The sequence below is a fragment of the Grammomys surdaster genome, unplaced genomic scaffold (assembly GCF_004785775.1).
Source record: "Grammomys surdaster isolate TR1022 unplaced genomic scaffold, NIH_TR_1.0 125849, whole genome shotgun sequence".
In the NCBI taxonomy this organism is placed as follows: Eukaryota; Metazoa; Chordata; class Mammalia; order Rodentia; family Muridae; genus Grammomys; species Grammomys surdaster.
The window spans coordinates 1136932-1144446 of record NW_021620675.1 but is presented as its reverse complement, the minus strand read 5'-3'; the positions used below and the strand labels follow the sequence as shown (position 1 = coordinate 1144446).

The following is a 7515-nucleotide window of genomic DNA, read 5'->3' as shown; positions in this document are numbered from 1 at the left end:
TCATCCTCAGTTACGAAGTTAGTTGCCGGGGACCTTGGGAACTTGAGACCCAGTTAAAGGGAGGGAGGGAGGGAGAGGATGGCGCGCTGGGCCTGGTCCTAAGGAGGGGGAGGGCCCCGGGCGGACTCCTCAGCCGTTGAGGCGCAAGCCCTAACCCAGCGTTCGCGCGCGCCTGAGCGCTTCCCTGGAGGCGTTTCCTTAATTGAGGTTCCCTTCTTTCTGATGACTTTAGTTTGTGTCATACTTTTGGTTTAGTGGTTGCTGCTGCTTCCTCCTCTTCCCTCCTCCTCTTTCTTGACTGGGTCTCAAGTATCCTAGGTTCCCTGGCACTCACTTCGTAACTGAGGATGACCTTCAACTCCTGATTTTATTGCCTCTTACATTCCAAGAGCTGAAATTACAGGTGTGTGCCACTCTACCTGGCTCTGCATTGGAGTATTGAGTCAACCTGAACTCGACAGTGATTTCACAGGTAGCAGCAATTGCCCTCACCGTCCAAGTGAGGCACAGGCGCGAGCAATCGGCGCCGCTCTCAACGCTGCGGGGACCAATCAGTTCTGCGGGACAACAGGAGGGTCTGAAGCCTCGGAGATGAGTAGAGACGGCTCCGCGGTCCGCACCGGGTGTTGCCCTGCGCTTCGCCGGGCGGGCAGCTCAGTCCCAGCGTCGGCGCCCGGCGAGAAGACACCGAGAACTACACAGGACCCAGTAGAACTGGATTGAGGCTCGGCCAACAGCGCCAGCACCGAGCAAGTACGCAACTGCTCCTCACCGGGCACATGGCTCGCCGTGATCGTATAGTGGTTAGTACTCTGCGTTGTGGCCGCAGCAACCTCGGTTCGAATCCGAGTCACGGCAATATTGTACTTCTGCCTAGTTATATTTTGCCAGAATCCTAACTCTTTCCAGTGGGGGTTGGAAACTCAAAACATCTAGTAGTGCTCACAAGGCCTGCTTCCAGGGATTTCCTAACAGGGTCACGAAGGCTTTTAATTTCAGCACTCTGGAGACAGAGGCAGGTGGGTCTTTGTGAGTTCAAGTGAGTACAGATTTAGTTCCAGGATTTAGCCAGAGCTGCACAGAGGAACAACGCCCATGAAACAAAGATAGTTTGATATTTTGAAATCTCTGTTAGTGTACTTATAACTCCGTTTGATATTCTTTCAGTTTTGCCAGTGTGTATGTACTTGCAAGCACACTGTGTAGCCATCCAGAGGCCTAGGACATACTAAGTACTTGCTTCACCTTTGAGAGACAGAGCCACCCGTGATTTGGATCTTGATAATTTTTACTACACTGTTTGAATGAACAGGTGAAGTATTTGTGCTACTCGACATGCATGGGGAAGACGTCCCAGAACCGCTCTTCTGTTTCTCCCACTAGACCAGTAAGATAGGTCTTGGAGCCTGGAACACTTATCTACAGATAAGCAGTCCTCTATAGCCCAGCAAACAACCTGAACTTGCTAGCGTCTTCTTGCCTCAGCTTCCTAGCTTTCTATGTGTGGTGATTACAGGCATGACCGATCACCTTTGTCAGGCTCAGTGTAGTCTTTTACTTTTTCCTGCCTATGTGAGTACATTGTATAGCACTGCTAGTTATATCCTCTACAGGGACTTTCCACAACACTAGAGGGTTGTTCAGACTATTGGTACCTCCTAATAACAAAATCTACTTTGCTGTGTCTTCTAGTTGAGAAATATAAGATTTATTTATTTTATGTCACTCTCTTTGGACACATCAGAAGAGGGTATCACATCTCATTATAGATGGTTGTGAGCTACCATGTAGTTGCTGGGAAGAGCAGTCTGTGCCCTTAACTGCTGAGCCATCTCTCCAGACCACTGAGGAGACCCCTAATAATGAAGGATGAGAAGTCTGAACTGGCCATCTTTTATAGCTAGGCAAAGCTTCCAGTGGTAAGACTGTGTTGCCTTTGTTTGAGTTGTTGGCCTAGGGGGTCTGGCAGAGATTCCTAAACAACCCAGGCTGATGCTGTTGCTCTCTGAAAACTGACAGTGGGACCCCAATGCCAAGGACAATATCCATGCTGCCCAGTGAATGTACAGAGCTGTTGCCTGCATGGAGCCTTCACCCCTGTGTTCTGATCTCTTTGGCATGGGAAGGTTCTCTGCAGGATACTGGAAGATAAACTTGGACACCAACTCAGCCACTAACCTTTGACCAACATCTATCCTGCCAGCAAGATCTGCTGGGGCAATGTTGGTATAGACCTTGTAGGCTAACCAATGTCTGGTTTAACTTGAGGCTGACAGCACAAGAGGGAACCTATATCCTACACTATTTGGATGGCCAGCCTCCTGAGACTGGATAGCCCAGAAAAGTAGAGTAGAATCAAACATAACTGGCCAATAAATAAATAACTAAATTCAATTCAATTATTCCTAATGATATTCTGCCATTGCTTTAGATTAGTGCCTTGTCCAGTCGCCATCAAGAGAGGCTTCCTCCAGCAACAGATGGGAGGGGGTGCTAAGACCCACAATCAGACATTATTCTAAGAATGTCTAAATCAGACGTCTCCATCCAGTCTCTTGGAGTTTGAATAACTCAAAGAGCAGAAGGAGAGATGGCAGGAGCCAGAGGGGATGGAGGACACCAGAGGGGATGGAGACACCAGAGGGGATGGAGGACACCAGAGGGGATGGAGGACACTAGAGGGGATGGAGACACCAGAGGGGATGGAGGACACCAGAGGGGATGGAGACACCAGAGGGGATGGAGGACACCAGAGGGGATGGAGGACACCAGGAGACAAGGCCCACAGAATCAACTAAGCAGGGCTCACAGAGCTGGTAGTGGCAAGCATGCAGCTTGTGAGTCTGCACCAGGTTCTCTGCATGCATGTTGTGGTTAGTAGCTTGATGTTCTTGTGGGACTCCTGACAGTGGGAGCAGGTGCGTCTCTGACTCTCTTGCCTGCTCTTGGGACTCTTTTGCTCCTCCTGGTTTGCCTTTTCCAGCCCATATATGAGGGCTTCTGCTTGTCCTACTGTATCTTTTTGAGTTCTATTTGCTTGTTTTCTCTTGGAGGCCTGCTCTTTTCTGAAGGAAAATGCAAGGGAAGTGGGTCTGGGGTAGAGGGGAGGTTGGAGGGAGCTAGGAGTTGAGGAAGGGGAACATGTGGCCAGGATGTATTGTATGAAACAAGAATCTGTTGTCAATGTTTAAAAAGATTAAAACAAACAACATTTTTAGGGTTTATGGTTTACTGTGGTAGAATTTGGTAGGGTTTACTTATCTTCATCTTCAGTTTGGCTCTATTTGGAATTACCTAGGAGACTCACCATTGGGTATCCATGTGAGTGCCTTTTCCAGAAGTCTCCAAGAGGTGGAAGGTCCACTATGAGTTTGTGCAGCACTACCCCATGGGTTCGACTGAATAAAAAGGAAGAGGTCGGGAATGTCTCTTGGTTGGTAGAATACTTACCTAGGATATACAAAGCTCTGGTTTCAATCCTAAGGACTTATAAAGCTAATTCTTAGTATTTGTACAGAAGCTAAACTACCCATTAAAGCTATATTTAAGACAGGTCCTATTATATAGCTTAGGCTGGCTTCCAACTCTTAATTCTTTTGCCTAAGTATCCTAAGTACTGGGATTTTAGGCATGTAACACATCTAACAACTAAAACTTTTTTGTAACCACTTCAATATCCTGTGGTGCTCTCCTGATCATTTAGACAGGTACAGGGGTGTTAGCATTTTGTCTAAGCTCCACCCCACAGTCATCTGACAACAGCCAGGTGTGCCTGACTCACTATAAAAGGGCTGCTCTCCTCCTCTGCTCTCTCTCGTTCTTGCCTTCTTGCTCTCACTCTGTCCTCTCTCCACTTCTCTCCTCTCTCCCCATTCCCCCCAGCCCCCAAGTGCTCATGGCTGGCCTTTATTCTCCTCTTCTCTCTCTCTTTCTCTGTCCCTACTACCCCATCAACTCCCCTCCCCATTCCCTGAATAAACTCTATACTATACTGTCTTGTGGCTGGTCCCTCAGGGGGAAAGGATGCCTCAGCATGGACTCTCGAGGCACCCCTTCCCCCACACCTTACCATATATCCACAAAACACATTCCTTCTCTCCCTATCTGTAGAGAGCAGGGACTCTTATCTATTACGGGCAAGAGATTTGAATCCCCCTCGGGGAGAGGAGCGACAGGTCCTGCTCCACTCAGGGATCATATACTGGATTTGACTGTGAGATCATCAGCTCCTCGAGAGGGAAGAGAGTACGCCAAGAGACAGTTTGTGGAATTCAGTTACTTCTTTAATGCACAGCAAGCAAACAGAAACACAAATGCTAAGGCTATTGCTACAAGATATTGTCACATTTCCTATAGGTTGCCTCTAACAATATGCACAATTAACACACATAATACCTTGTTAATTATCAAAGAAATAAGCATAGCAATAAGCACATCATTCATTCTTGGATTATACAAGCTGAGTCCTTTTGATGGTGTCGGGTTACAGGTTCGAATCCTTGAAGGCAGGGTCAGGCTGTGGCTTTCAGATAGTTGAATTGCTAATTTGATCTCGCAGGGTGCTTGACCAAGTAGCTGGGGGTGTGGTCTCTGGCTTGAAGTCGGAGCTCGACCGCGAAGTCGGAAGTGTAGGTCTCTCGGTTAACTCTTTGATGACCGAGTGCTGAGGGGGCTTTGTTGGGAGGATCAGGTTAGCCAGTCATGGCTACAAGTGTGATGAAGTGCTCCGGACAGGCTCCTCTTTTATGGTGAATTTAGCATTACTGGTGACGTGCACAGCAGATAACCACTCGTGTCTGGTTATTGCCGGGCTCTGACCATTTCCAGACATGTCTTTACAAATACCAGACATGTCCAGACATGTCTTACAAGTTTCCTATTACAAAATGGAGTCGGTCCTGTTTAAAGGCCTGCTCCTTACACTTTATCTTTTTACAAAACACAACACAGTATAGTGAAAACTTTGGTTAGCCCAGAGAGATTGCCAACTAAAGATAAACAAAGTAATTTTGCCTTTTTGTGCCCTATTAAGTGGTATTTTCACATTTTTGTACTCCCACCTCACATTTTTATTAGTAGTTTTTCTGTGTAAAATGACTCAAGTGTCATCTAATGTTTAGTCCTGAGCACGCGCACACAAAAAAAAGAGTATTCTTCAGGCACACGTTAGTGTTGTTGGACTTGATGCTCCATGTGTGGGAAGTAACAATATACATTTAAAAAGGTGTTTTAAACAGAAACACTTGTCAGGCATTCACCCATTGACAAAAATATTGACAGAGGCCAGCAGGAGTCTGATGTATTTCTAGGAACAATGGCTCAGTATCTGCTATGTCATTGTTGACAGAACTATTGGACAAGAACTACAAACAAAAACCAACTGTTTATAAAAGAAAAAAGAAAAACATGTCAAAGACAATGGGGGAGGGAGATGGATACAGGAAATAAATCAAGGCTACATAAAGCTACCCTGAACCAGAAAATCATGGTAAAATTAATGCTTACTGTCTTTTTATAACTGCCTTTACAAACCGATTTTAGATGATTAAAACACACGAGCTAAGGGTCCAGATAGCAAATTCATGGCTCTGAGTTGACTGTTAGGGTAAACATAAAATACCAAGATATTTTAATTAGAAATAGCTGAGCGTAGTTAAAGGACAACAGTCCAGATTACTTTAGTTTTCTTTTTTTTGGGGGGGGGGGGTTCGAGACAGGGTTTCTCTGTCCAGACAGCTCTGGTTGTCCTGGAACTCACTCTGTAGACCAGGCTAGCCTCGAACTCTCGAACTCAGAAATCCGCCTGCCTCTGCCTCCCAAGTGTTGGGATTAAAGGCGTGCGCCACAACTGCCCAGGCTACTTTAGTTTTCAAAGCCGTCAGAAATCCACAGAATGTGACATTTAATGTTATTTAATCATTTGTTGTTGAGACACATCTGCTCCTATCAGCTCCTCATTCTTGGATTCAAAGAAGAAACTGAACATCTGTACTTCCAGGTGAGGTTGTACATTGTGGCAAGGTAGTTACTGGGCAGAAGTTGCCTATTCATCTACAAATTACTATCCAGAAAACGGAGACACTATACAGAATAGTCGACCGATTATCACTGCCAAGACAGGGTAATCAGGCCTTCATAATTCTGCCTTACAAAGGTCTGTCAGATGATCCTGGGCCAAACAGCCACAATTTGATGTTCCAACGTGTTGAAAAACAGGGGACTGTATAGGTAGGCAGCTGTGTCTACAATTTTTTTCAGTTCTGGAAGCTATGTTAGGGGTCCTATATTTTCAGGTAAAATTTATGTCACTCTCGGAATTCTGGTGGGATTGAAGACTATCCATAGTCTCTTAGCCAACCCAGGCTATTCACCATTGAGAGAATATATGTATTTGAGAAGATGGTTTTCAGATAATATACAAGCTAAACCAGGATATAACAGGTATAGGTAGATGGCAGAGTGCTTTATTTTATTGACAAAATGATTGACTGGGTGTTAGGTGTATCTATACTTTATAAATTACAGAATGGTAATAGTTGTGCTGTTTATATCTGAGAGAAAAAAGCCTTTTAATTGGGCAAAAGGGGGGAATGTAGACTGCTGTCTCTAAGTAGGTGAGGGCAGGTGAAAGATAAGGCTAGAGAGTGTGATTTAGCAGTGGAAAGGGAAGGCGGGCTGAGAGTTTTGGGGAGGGGGAGGACAAAGACGAACAAGATGGAACTTATAAGAGAGTAAGATCATCCTGACCCACATGGCTTGAAATAGCCACAGGTAGCTATGGATATCATAAAGAGCAAGAGAGTAATGTAGGGCAATTTGCCCAATCTAGGTGGGCAGCTTGTGTTTATATCAATTGGGCTTTTGAGTTCTTTGTGTGGGCATTTTGGGGGTTGAGAATTTACTGATATAAATCTGACTATTACAAGCCTCTGGGGTGTTCTTTATACGGGGCACAGGGTTTAGAGGAAGTTGCAGCAGACTAGTCACAGGAGACGGATATCTGGGAAGGCGAGTGCATCCCCCACTAACTGTGAGAAATTGGGCAGACCACCTCTTGGGGATCGCCATGGAGGGCGGGGAGACCACTGCAGCCGGAGAGTAGCCAGTGATAGCGTGGACTGTTTGTTAATAATACAGAAGAGTGGGGAGGAGGAGAAAGCAGAGGGCTCACTTAAACCCCTCCAGGCAGCCTTTTCCATTCTAGAACAGTAACATTTGAGCATAATTGTCATCTACAATAGAGTAATAGGTAATGTGATGGCAATTCTTAGTTGTCAACCGTATATAAGGAATGAACTAAAACACCTGTGAGAGAGTCTCTCCTAACTAAGTAAGTTGAACTTGAAAGACCCACTTTTAATCTAGATCGTTTGAGGTGGGAAGATACATCTTTAATCTAGGCCACACCTTCTCCTGGCAGCCTGTATAAAGGATGTGGAAGGAAGATTGAACTCTCTGCCAGCTTATTCTTGCTCTCCCTGGCAATTCCATTCCTTCACTGGCATTGGAGCCTAC

The 7515-nt window shown here is 45.6% G+C and overlaps 1 non-coding gene across 1 annotated transcript; it reads left to right on the top strand.

Annotated features, from left to right (window-relative positions):
- The first annotated feature begins 786 nt into the window (after positions 1 to 786).
- Positions 787 to 858, top strand: Trnah-gug. The gene has a single exon. It is a non-coding gene; the product is annotated as a tRNA-His (tRNA).
- Positions 859 to 7515: the final 6657 nt, after the last annotated feature.